The 12,452-nt window shown below is 42.7% G+C and overlaps 1 protein-coding gene across 2 annotated transcripts in view; it reads right to left on the bottom strand.

The window, feature by feature from the left end:
• The window catches only part of LOC115464700 (synaptosomal-associated protein 25), a 161,319-nt gene extending 154,245 nt beyond the window's left edge, over positions 1 to 7,074 (bottom strand). For both annotated transcript variants that reach the window (XM_030195063.1, XM_030195061.1), the window contains exon 1: positions 6,994 to 7,074. The gene's annotated coding sequence lies outside the window, so the exon portion shown is untranslated. The remainder of the gene's footprint in view (positions 1 to 6,993) is intronic.
• Between the last annotated feature and the right edge of the window lie 5,378 nt (positions 7,075 to 12,452).

The raw sequence follows: 12,452 nt of genomic DNA, 5'->3' as shown, positions 1-12,452 counted from the left end.
AGGAGGACTGGAACAAGCTTGAACATGCTGGAGCGGATTGACTGGAGCAAGCAGGGAGAAGTTGGATCAGGCGGACTGGAACAAACTGGGATCAGGAGGACTGGAACAAGCTTGAACACGCTGGAGCGGAATGACTGGAGCAAGCAGGGAGAAGCTGGGTCAGGCGGACCGGGACACGCTGGAGCCGATGGACTGGAACAGGCAGGGGGAAGGCTGGAACGGCGGACTGGAACAAGGTGGATCAGGAGCACTGGAATGGGCTGGATCCTGCTGGAGCCAGTGAACTGGAGCAAACACGGAGAAGCTGGATCAGGTGGACTGGAATGAGCTGGAACATGCTGGAGCCAGTGGACTGGAGCAAACAGTGAGAAGCTGGATCAGGCGGACTGGAACACAGTGGAGCTGATAGTCGGAACACGCTGGAGTCGATGGACTGGAACACGCTGGATCTGCAGACTGGAACCACTGGAGTCGAAGGACTGGGTCACGCAGGGAGAAAGCTGGATCTGCGGACTGGACAGCAGAAGGAAAGGCTGGATCTGTGGACTGGGACAAGCTGGGATCAGATGGATGGCACAAGCTGGAACACGCTGGTGAAGATGGGCAGCAGCAGGCAAGGAGGATCAGGTGGGCTGAGAAAGCACGAGCATCCATACTGTCTTCCTTCTCCTTTGCCCCCCACACACTGACGGACAAAAGGACAGACCTCTCTCACAGCACCTCACTTGCACACACATGCAGGCAGACACTGACTGAACGTAGGACTAGGGAGTGAAGGCAGCTGGGCAGATGCTACACAGAGGATCACAGATAGTGGAGGGTCTGAGGGATGTGGAGGGAGCTCACAAGTGGTTATGGAACAGGGAAGTGGCCTGTAGGAGAAGACAAGGCAGTAATAGCTAGCAGGGGGAGGGCAGGTGACATGTGTGGATACAGAGGGGTTGCAGATGACAGACCTGGGTGGACAGAAATGACAATCACCTCACAGACTCTCTCTGAGCTCTCCTGCAGTTAGCAGCAAGGCAAGCAGTCATATGGCTTACTGTGATGGCACTTATTCCTTCTTTGAAGGTGGTCTATGTGCCGACATTCATCTTGCCTATACTTAGACGTGCTATCCAGAATTGGAGATAGACGTTGAGGATGCCTATCACATGCCACTGACACATCTCCAGCAGTCCTAGCCATTTTTGTGGCTTAAATGTTTCTACCCTTTTGTAAAATGATGGTTTAGATGTTTGGGGGCTTGAAAGTCTATACGCCAGCATATCTGATTTAAAACACGAACAGCACTTCTAAGATACTGCTATACTGTATCTATACTCTTGTCATACTCACAATATCCCTTTGTACAACCCCCCCCCCCCCCCCCCCATGCAGCAGTTCTAGTTGTTCACAATACATTGGTCATTACTGAAGTCCTTCATTTCTCCAATGTGAAGAAGGGCTCTTACCAATGATAAATGCAGGCTTCTTTGTCATTTTTTTTAACCTTTTATATACACGGCACAGACCACAAGGATTAATCTCAGCAGACCTTGTTCTCCTCTTCTTGTTTTCCTCCTATATTCTTTTGTTTTCTTCTCTCTTCTTTTTTTTTTTGGCTAATCACAATCTTACTTTCAGAGCTCTGGTCATTGCTCATAGTACACTCTTGATTTAGGAAGCCAGCACTGGCTTTAAATATAGGCATGCCCCTGGCCTTCTTAGTTTTGTTGAAATTGTGAGCTTGGTGCTCCCTTAGATATATAAATATCTTTCTTTTACTCTTTTTAATATTTTGTAAGTTTAAGAAAAGAGATCTATTTCTTTTTGAGTACAATTCTAGCTGTTTTTAGTTTTGTTATTACGGATTACGTAAGACCCTGCTCCTTTTCCTTAAGAATATTTACACCAGTTTAGAGGGCATTATTTCATGTACAGTTATATAAGACACAATTTGAAGTCTTTTTCTGCAGTAGCTTTTGCAGTTCTGGTTTTAACTAATTGTGAATCAGATTTTTAGTTTCAGATAAGTGGTTGTTGGCAGGTATTAGTTTCACAGGACATATAAAATTCCTTTTACAATAATCTCTATATATGGTTGCCATATATATTCAATCACTTAGACCTAGATGCACAAAGGTCCCATTAAGGATCCATCTGCATTTCCAAATCGGTAAAAATTTACTGATTTAGAAACACAGAGGGATTCACAACGAAAATCACATGCAAATGAGCTGCTCGTTGCTTTTGCGACCCAGCTCATTTGCATGCGATATGGGGGAAGCAAGTCGGTGAACTGAGCATGCGCAGAACAGTCAATCGCTATGCGTGGCTGCTCTGTGCATGCTACAGACAGCTCTCATACACGCAGACAAGCTGTGTGTATGATAGCAGTAGATTTACCCCTTTTTTTTTGGCAAACACAAAAGCGCTTTTTTTGGATGGGCATACCTGTATTGCAGCTCTCTGCCTCCCACTGCTGGGAAAAAGTGAGAAAAACCTCTCTGCTGCCCTCCGCTCTTCTGTAAGGAATCAGCAGCATCAGGCTTGGTTCCACCCCCAGCTGTTCCTGCTGCTTCCTTCTATTGGCCAGCTGACATCCTAGAACGCCCATCTCTCTGAAGATGGGCTCTCATTGGCTGGCTGCTGTCCCAAATCCTCCTCCCTGCAGGGCTTTCCTGATGACATCACTTTAGAGCTGTGGACTGATTGGATCCGAACTTCCTGGTGTCCCCTCCAGTAATGATTGGGCAGGACATCCTAGGCTGATGCTTTCCAATTGGTTTAGCCCCTCTCTGTGGAGGGGGACACCAGGAAGTTCAGATCCAATCAGTCCACAGCTCTAAAGTGATGTCATCTGGAAAGCCCTGCAGGGAGAAGGAGTTGGGACAGCAGCCAGCCAATGAGAGTCCATCTTCAGGGAGATGGGCGTTCTAGGATGTCAGCCAGCCATAGAAGGAAGCAGCAGGAACTGCTGGGGGTGGAACCAAGCCCGTTTCCCCACAGACACTGTTTCTTTGAATGGACCCTTGTCTTCCTTGCATTTTTGGTAAGTCACCATTACTTTTATGCTTTACATTTTGGTACTGCCCCCCCCCCCCCCCCAATTTCTTGCCAGTAAAATGTAATTTGAAAAAGAAACATATGGCACGGCTTTCATACATGCAAAGAAGCTGCATGTAAGCTGGTATACTTTTTTTTTTGTGTTCCATCTTCCCTTCTTGTTTCTCCCCTTCTCCAACTTGTGATAATGAAGAACCAGCAGGTTCACACCTCCCATTAAAATTTCCACGGTAAATGTAGGACTGCTTTTATGCATGGGGTCGGAACGGTAGTGCATCGCATCTCATTCACATTATAATAGTAACTAGCTCATTTGCATTCCATTTTTGTTAGCTGATACCGTGACAGGAAAATGGCTTGGAGAACCCTTTTGTGCATGTCCCGGTTTACTACTTGCGCGCTAAACTGGCTAGAACCAGTTTAAAATCCACATTGCTGGCTCGTTAAGTTTACTGCATCTGGCCCTTAGTCCAGAGTGATTTTTTTTTTGACAGAGCAGTAATGATAGCATTATTCATTATGCAGAGAAATCTTTGTTTACTTTGTTCTGGTTCCTTCTAGTGAAACCTCTCTATTTCAACACTTTTGAAAGGTGTAGAAGGATCTTTGTTGGATCAACTGACTGTAAGCTTATATTTAACTAAGCCTCAAGGATTTATACATTTTATATTTTAATTTTTCAGTTATATAATATCTTTTTTAATTCTTTAGATATGAGAGTCTTAAGGTTTGTTAAAACATATTGAGCTTACTCACATTGAAAATCAAGGTTATTTTTTATTACATGTGATGGCATAATGAGTTACTGCATATGGAGGGGCATTTTCAATATGAAGTCCAAATCCAACTTTGGATGTTTTGCTGAAAACGTCCAAAATCAGTAGTGAAAATGACCATTTTCAAACCAGAAAAAATGGTCATTTCACTACTTGATTTTCTTTGAAAATGACCATTTCCTAGATGTTATGTGTAGTACATCTATCTTTTTGGACCATTTTCCAAAAAACAAAAATATTCAAGTGAAAAACGTACAAAATCAAGCCATTGGGATGTAGGAGGACCCAGCTTTCCAAGTAGACTGGACACACACACCCCTGCAGAACAGTGGGGCATCCTAGGGGGCACTGTAGTGCACTTAGTATACAAGGTCCTAGGTATACATCTCAGCATTAGCCCCTTAAATTGTATGGTGAGCCCTTCAAAATCCATGAAGTACCTACCATACCTAACTATACCACCACTACATAGCCCTTATGGCTATGTCAGTGATTTTTATGCTTGGTTTTTATTGAACTCGATTCCACTCTAAGTTTTGTTTGTACTTTAGCCACATAACTTGTATGTTTACCATTCCTTAACCTTTTTAAAGGCTTGATTTGGTTTGCTTGCTCTTTAGCTGCATCTACAAGTGATCTCCACACACAGACTCCCGAGGCAGGCGTTGCATGCCGAAACACAGTGCTGTGTCAAGTCTTATCTACTGAGTCTTATCAGTATTAAAGAATAGATTTTCCATCTCTCATCTCCTTGGTCTTGCTTGGAAGTGTCCTGATCATGCTACTCCCTTGTCTCTGCATTTCCCCTTGTAGCGGATCCAATTTAGCCTCTTCTGTGATTGCAAGCAATTTAACCAGCCAGAAACAGCTCATGGCTTAATAATTGCTGTTGAGGGCTAACCCGGTCATTTTCAGCAGCACTTAACTGAATATCACACGTAACTGGCTATGCTTTAATTGGTGTGGCAAACCTGGAAATTCAGCGGTCCTTTTACTAAGCTGTGGTAAAAGTGACTTGTGCTAGAATCAACGTGTGTTTTTGATGCTCGCTGAGGCTGCCTTTTACTGCAGCAAGTAACAGGCTGTCTTTTTTTCTCAGAAAAAAATGGCCGTGCATGGTGGCGGTAAGGGCTTCCACAATAACCTGGCGGGAAAGCACTGACACTACAAAAATAGAAAATATTTTATAGCACCAGAAATGGTGTGTGCTGGGGGTGGGAACTATTGCTGGGTTCCTGCAGTATCCCGATGGCAGTTCCGGATTAGTGTGTCCCAACCCTTTAGTAAAAGGGCCCCTCAATGCTGAAGCCTGGACATGGCCTGACATTGAATTTCTGGGCATATCACTAACAACAGTCAGCAAAACACTGAGCGCTGCCAGCTGAATATCAATTCCTATATCTTTTGAAAATTATACTCTTTTTAATAGAAGTATCTTCTTTTTATTTTAAGGCTTTTCTTATGATTAATTTATGCTATTGATGATTTATATTTAAATATATATAGATTTTTCTTACATTTGTACCCTGCGCTTTCCCACTCATAGCAGGTTCAATGTGGCTTACATATTATATACAGGTACTTATTTGTACCTGGGGCAATAGAGGGGTTAAGTGACTTGTCCAGAGTCACAAGGAGCTGCCTGTGCCTGCAGTGGGAATTGAACCCAGTTCCCAGGACCAAACTCCACCACTCTAACCACTAGGCCACTCCTCCACTCCATATATATGAACATGGCCACGTAGAGTCATCAATAAATCATTAGCCTAGCTCCAGTGAATCATTATCCCCCTGGCCATTTCAACTTTTGTTTTTTTCTGTGTTCTGCAGGATGTTTTCTTCTTCTCCCTAGTAACATTAAGCAGATCTATGTGTAAAGCCAATTTGATCAGTTTCTCTTTTTCTCTTTCATAGTCACACTTTCTCTAGTCTCATTGCCCTATTTTTTTTAGAGAGAACCCGATACTTTAAATGGATTTTTGGAAACTGGCCAGCGAGTTTTCATTATGAAATTCAGCACTTAGTTAAAATCTGAAAAAAAATGCAAATTTTTTGCCAGTTCTCCAGTATGCCAAAGAATGGTTAATTTCCACCTCCTTAAACATTGAAACATTCCTCTCACCCTTTCGAACCCAGATCCCTCCCCCTCACATCTTTCACAACAGCAGTAATTACTGATTTCCAGGCACATAAATGTGGCAGCACTGCTGGCTTTTCCTTTGACGCAACTAGGTAGAGCTGTCTGGATCGGGGCAGATTCCATTCTTTTTAAGTTTCAACATTTTTGACTTTTCTTTTTGCCATAATGCACCCTAAATAACCAAAGCTTATCTTATTTTTCAACGTATAAAAACTGTACAATTGGCATTGATTTCTGCTACCATAGCTCATCGCTGCATCTGCAATAAATTACCATGGTTTTTAGGCATGCACATAATGCGTGTATGGCAAATCTGGAAAAAAAATAATTCCCACGGTAGCTGTGATGCGGCGTGCATAGTTTTTCAATGCAGACAAATGTATACATGAACATCACACACCTATACATAAAACATGATTGTAGCAAATCGGAAATTTTTCATGTCGACACAGATTCCGTCGTGTCCTAATTCAAAAGACGAAGGTGCACCATTTATGAACGTTCCTCTGCTAAATGTCAAAGTATATATTTCTTTTAATTTTTTTAAAATAGAGAAAGCATAAAATGTATGAAGTGATGTGTTTTCATGCTAAATTGATTTGGTGCCTGCTTATGAAAGAGCGTGTAATAATGGTACAAAACCATGCCACAAACATCCACATTTTCAATCACTAGAAAGCCGAGCGCGTTCTCTCTAATCTCTACACTAGCACTGCAGTTCAGAGCTGTCCAAGGTGCTGCTCGGGCTGAAACCGCCCACGAGCAATCATATTTTGAGGCTGTACAGAAAAAAAAGACAAACCCTCTTTCTTCCTCATATTTAAACAAAGCCCTTCTACTTCACTATTAACAATCATATTTACATATGTCAAAAATACACAACAATGCAAGATTGTAACTGAGTAGAAGATTTGGTTTAAAATTCCACTAACATGCAGATCAGCTTTGGTGGTTTCAGGTTGCATCACTGTTTCTTAATAAACGCAGTCTTTCTTTCAACTGACTGTACAGAAATTAGGCGCCCCTTACCTTTGTTTCTATGGAGTTCAATTCATTAGAGACTCTTCATGGAAACTAGACTGTTTAAGGCAACAGATTTGAGGAGGCAAGAACAGCCGTGCTTGACCTCTTGAGTCTTCTTCTTCAATTGAAAAAAGCTGTGCCCTCATCAAAGATGGCCGTCCTTTTGACGTCAGCCCCTTTCAATACACATCTATCAAGGAGCTCAGTAAATGGGGAGTGAAAGCGAGCTCGGAGAGTTTGAGTCATTCACTGCTGCACTAGACTGCAATAATTTTCCTTTTCCTCTGCTTTAGAAACCAGATCGATCAGGCCAGTTTAACACATTTGTGCAATTTATTTTAAAATGTCAGCCTGAGGGGAGCTTTGGATTCTGAATTTGAAGATAATGCAGCAGTGATTTGTTTTCGCTAAAGGGGTGGTCTGAAGGGGATATTCCTCTACCCCCTATACTCCATAAATGGCAAATCTGTGTGGGCGGCTATTTATGTGCAACTGCTTCCTTGAGAACAGCAAGCTCAAATTTTCAGCTAGATTCCTATGAGCATTTCATGAAAAACAAGGAAAAGGAAACCATGAAACACTAATATAGAAAGCATAATTTAAATATGTCTGATTTAAGGCTAAATAAAAGGATAAAGCATAAAAATATATTAATGAGAACAATGTAAATACATTATTTTTGCACATCCTAGAGTTGATGGGAGATGTTTAATTATCTTCTATTTGTGTGGTTTTTTTTCTTCTTACAATCTCTGTTAGTGCAAAATAGAAAGCAGACTTATCTACTGATTTTATGAAAGGATTCACAGAAGCATCAGAACAAAGTGGCCCACAGTCATTTCTCTAAACTAAATTCTCCCTATCAGAAAGCTCATACACAAAGAATCTATTTAGTAAGCTGTGTTAAATGATAATTGCACAATACTGTTAATATCACCTGAATAGGTGTAACTAAATATATTGTTCTTCTGCATTATTTTAAACCCATGGTAATGCCATTTTCTCTGTGTTAAGTGAATGGGATATTGCTGGGGATCCCCCCCAAATTGAAAGCCTAGTTTTGGCAATTACCACAAATTAATTTTGGCAATTAATGTGTGATTACTGCAAAATCTTAACCGCACTGTGGAAAATAGTGCTTTTAAGGGGAATATGTGTAATTTATTTATTTACTTGCTGATGGTCTGGGCTAGAAAAGGGGAAGAGGAGATGCTGGGCAGCTAGAAGGGGAGGGCCTTGAATTTTAAGCCTTGAACCACCCCTGGGACTGGATAAGGTGCATGGCTCAAGGCTCATCTGGGGCATCAGATAACCTTGGCTGACCCTGTGTCCATTTGCCTTAAAATATGATTGGATGCAATATCACATTTTCTGTGCAATGCCAAGTACCTCCACTAGAATATCACATTCCTGACAAAAGCCATCCAAAACAGTTTACAAAATCTTAACCCTAAAAAAAAACCCATTATGCTACATTAAAATCAGCTGTTAACATACTGACACTTTTTGCTGCCTGGTTCTTTCCTCCTGCTTCTTTAGGTTTCCAGCTCAATTTGAATTGGGGCTGTGGTCTGGCACCATGCGCTTTGATACTCCAGTAGTCCCATAATTTCCTCACCTTGACCGATTAGCTAAATTAAAATTAATAAATATTGCTGTTTCATGATAACTGGGACTCCTTTCCCTCAAGGGTTGTTAATATTGATAATATCCTCAGTTTTGGTACTCCCAACAAGCTGAGTCCTGGCTTGTAAATTGCAGAATCCAACACAAAGCGATTAGGCTGGCATTTTGAGGTGGGCAGACAGCATAATGTTATGTGGGTGTTAGTGTCAATATTAATTCTTGATGTATTAAAGGGAGTAAAATCGTAGTTCATTGAGAGGCCCATGCAGAAAGGCTCGCAGTAGAGCCAAACATGGATGTCTGAGTGCCTGACTTTTATCATGAGCGAAATATCGTACTGTGCAGAAAGCTATTAACTGACAAACAGTCCTACCACCTTAAATAATTTCTCTACTGTATGCTGCAGTATATCATTTTTGTTAGCATCAGTATTCTTAGAAAGTAATATCTTTAAAGAATAAGAATTTTTAGGACAATCAGACATGTCTTATTTCACATGAGTGCACCAAGATAACCACTCATGACTCATCACAAATCATCACACTATGTTTATGTCAGTTGTTAACTTTCCATGCACATACTAATTTGGATCTAAGCAGAAAGCTAATGATATGCAAATTTTATAAGCAGAAAACTTGTGGCTAATGGGGGAGGGGGAGCATGTTGGTCACATGAACACAAAGGTTTCATGGTAAGCATGGCTTTTGTGCGCCTGTCCAACACAAAAAACAAAAGTGTCAGCACTCATCTTTCTTTTGTGCCTAAATATGAGCTTGAAAAAATTGCTTGCATGTGAAAATATATTTATTTGGATTTATTAACGCATTTTGAAGGAATTCACTCAAGGCAGTGTATAGTAAGAATAAATCAAACGTAAGCGATATGAAATTGCCGCGCATTCCATTTTGGGTCTGAGACCTTACCGCCAGCCATTGACCAAGCAGTAAAGTCTCATGCGGTAACCGGGTAGTAATGACCTACGTGTGTCCAATGCCACTTGGTGCACGTCCGATATGCGCGTCTGAAAATAAAAATGATTTTTCAGAAGTGCGCCAAAAATGAAATTACCACACGAGCCACGCAGTAGTTGGGTGGTATCTCCTTTTTGGCACATGGGCGCACGTCGAAGCTTACACGGCATAGTAAAAGGGCCCCTCAATGAACAATACAAAGTATAGCATAGTATTATACTTACAATGTCAACACAATACATAGTGATGAGGATGTATTTTTTTGTTTATTGTATATGTTTATGATTGATGTGCTTTTTATTATGCATGTTTATTTGTGCTCCACTCTGGATAAGAGCGGCATATAAATGGCAATAAATGAAATGAAATGAATACAGAATCAGAAACTAGCATTTATGTGAGGCTTATATTTAGGCACAGAAGAACACGTGCCGATGTGTGCTTTCGCATTCGCTTTTATTCGGAAACGTGCACGTATTTGTTACCTCTCTTCTGCCTTTGAAACCTGTAGGCACTTCCTTCTGCTTGCAAAATAAGACAAAACTGGCAATGAAAGACTGGAGCATAACCACTGAACCTTCATTTCTAGTCTTAAAATGTGGTTTTACCCCCCAACCATTTGACCAGTGGCGTAGCTAGGGTAGTTGACACCCGGGGCCGGTCATTTTTTAACACCCCCCCCAAAAAAAAATCCAAGACTAGGCATACCGAAAATACAAACACTCAGGACCTATATATAAGCAATTATACCATACCATAAGCAGTAATTTGTACGAATCACACAAGGAAAAGGAAAGCATCTTAAACACTACAGTGAACACTAGAACATCAATTCACCTATTGTAAAACGAAAACAGACAGATTAGTACAGATCCTCAATCCTGCACAGTCAATGCCAACTGAAAGCCATGTCTTTTTCACAAACATAGATACACCCTAATCCACTATAGAAAAAGTAATAATAAACTTTCTATTTAGACAACAATTAAACTGAACCCCCTATGCCAGACTCTGCATACAATGCAACACCACAGAAACAGAAAATGTCCCCTAGTACTGTGCAAAATATAAGACAGCAGATGTAAATTTGAAAAAACTAACAATACCAATCACCACTTACAAATTAACAAATAGAAATAAACAAATACAGAAAATAAAATACCATTTTATTGGATTAATACATTTAGCTTCCAGAGGCCAAAATCTCCTTCCTCAGGTCAATACAGTACAGTGCTGTTACAGTATCCTATCCTGACCTGAGGAAGGGGGTTTTGTTCTCTGAAAGTTAAGTCAAAATGTATTAAAATTAGTCCAATAAAAAGATTACCTTATTTACATGTTAAAGCAAAAAAAATAAAAATATATATTTTATTTACAGTTTGTTGTCTCTGGTTTCTGCTTTCCTCATCTTCTTTTCACAGTCTTCCTTCCATCCAGCATCTGTTTTCTCTCTCTCTCTCTGCCATCCAGTGTCTGCCCTCTCTAATGTCCCTTCCATCCACTGTCTGCCCTCTCTCTCCCTTCCATCCACATCTGCCCTCTATTTCTGCCCCTTCCATCCACCATCTACCCCAGTCTGCCATCTCTCTCTCCCCCTTCCATCAACATCTGCCCTTGTTCCAGCACTTGACATGAACTCCCATCTGCACCCCGCGACACCTCTGTGAGTTCGCTGTGGCACACTGTTTGGAAGATGGTAGAACGAGAGGACATGAAATGAGATTGAAGGGGGGGCAGACTCAAGAAAAATGTCAGGAAGTATTTTTTCATGGAGAGAGTAGTGGATGCTTGGAATGCCCTCCCGCGGGAGGTGGTGGAAATGAAAATGGTAACAGAATTCAAACATGCGTGGGATAAGCATAAAGGAATCCTGTGCCAAAGAAATGGATCCTCAGGAGCTTAGTCAAGATCGGGAGGCGGGGCTGGTGGTAGGGAGGCGGGGATAGTGCTGGGAAGACTTATACGGTCTGTGCCAGAGCCGGTGGTGGGAAGTGGGACTGGTGGTTGGGAGGCGGGGATAGTGCTGGGCAGACTTGTACGGTCTGTGCCAGAGCCGGTGGTTGGGAGGCGGGGCTGGTGGTTGGGAGGCGAAGATAGAGCTGGGCAGACTTATACGGTCTGTGCCAGAGCCAGCGGTTGGGAGGCGGGGATAGTGCTGGGCAGACTTATACGGTCTGTGCCCTGAAGAGCACAGGTACAAATCAAAGTAGGGTATACACAAAAAGTAGCACATATGAGTTATCTTGTTGGGCAGACTGGATGGACCGTGCAGGTCTTTTCTGCCGTCATCTATTATGTTACTATGTTACTCTCTCTCTCTTCCATCCACATCTGCCCTCTATCTCTGCCCCTTCCATCCACCATTTGCCCCAGTCTGCCCTCTTTCTCTCTCCCCCTTCCACCCACCATCTGCCCTTTCTCTCTGCCCCTTCAATCCGTCTGCCCTCCCTCTCCCATCCATCCAGGGTCTCCCATCCATCCAGGGTCTGCTCTCCCTCACACTCCCCCCTTCCATCCAGGGTCTGTCCCCTCTCTCTCTGCCCCCTCTTTTCAGCCCCCAGTTCCAGCCCCCTTATTCCACCTGCCCCTAGTTCCAGCCCCAGCCCACATCTCCCACCTGCCCCCCTTTTCAGCCCCACTATCCCACCAGTCCCCAGCCCTTTTCTTCCATTAGTCCCGAGCTTCAGCCCCCCAGCCACTTCTCCCTGTCCCCTTTTCAGCCCCCAGTTCCAGCCCCCTTCATCCCCCCCATGCCTTGCACCTCCCCCCCCCCCCCTTTTCAGCCCCAGACCCATTTTCCCACCTGCCCCAGGCATGGACCCATTTTCCCTCCTGCCCCTTGTCAGACCCCAGTTCCAGCTTCAGACC

This window comes from Microcaecilia unicolor, chromosome 3, assembly GCF_901765095.1.
Source record: "Microcaecilia unicolor chromosome 3, aMicUni1.1, whole genome shotgun sequence".
Classification (NCBI taxonomy): Eukaryota; Metazoa; Chordata; class Amphibia; order Gymnophiona; family Siphonopidae; genus Microcaecilia; species Microcaecilia unicolor.
Note: the sequence above shows the minus strand (reverse complement) of the source record. Positions and strands in the feature narration are given on the sequence as shown.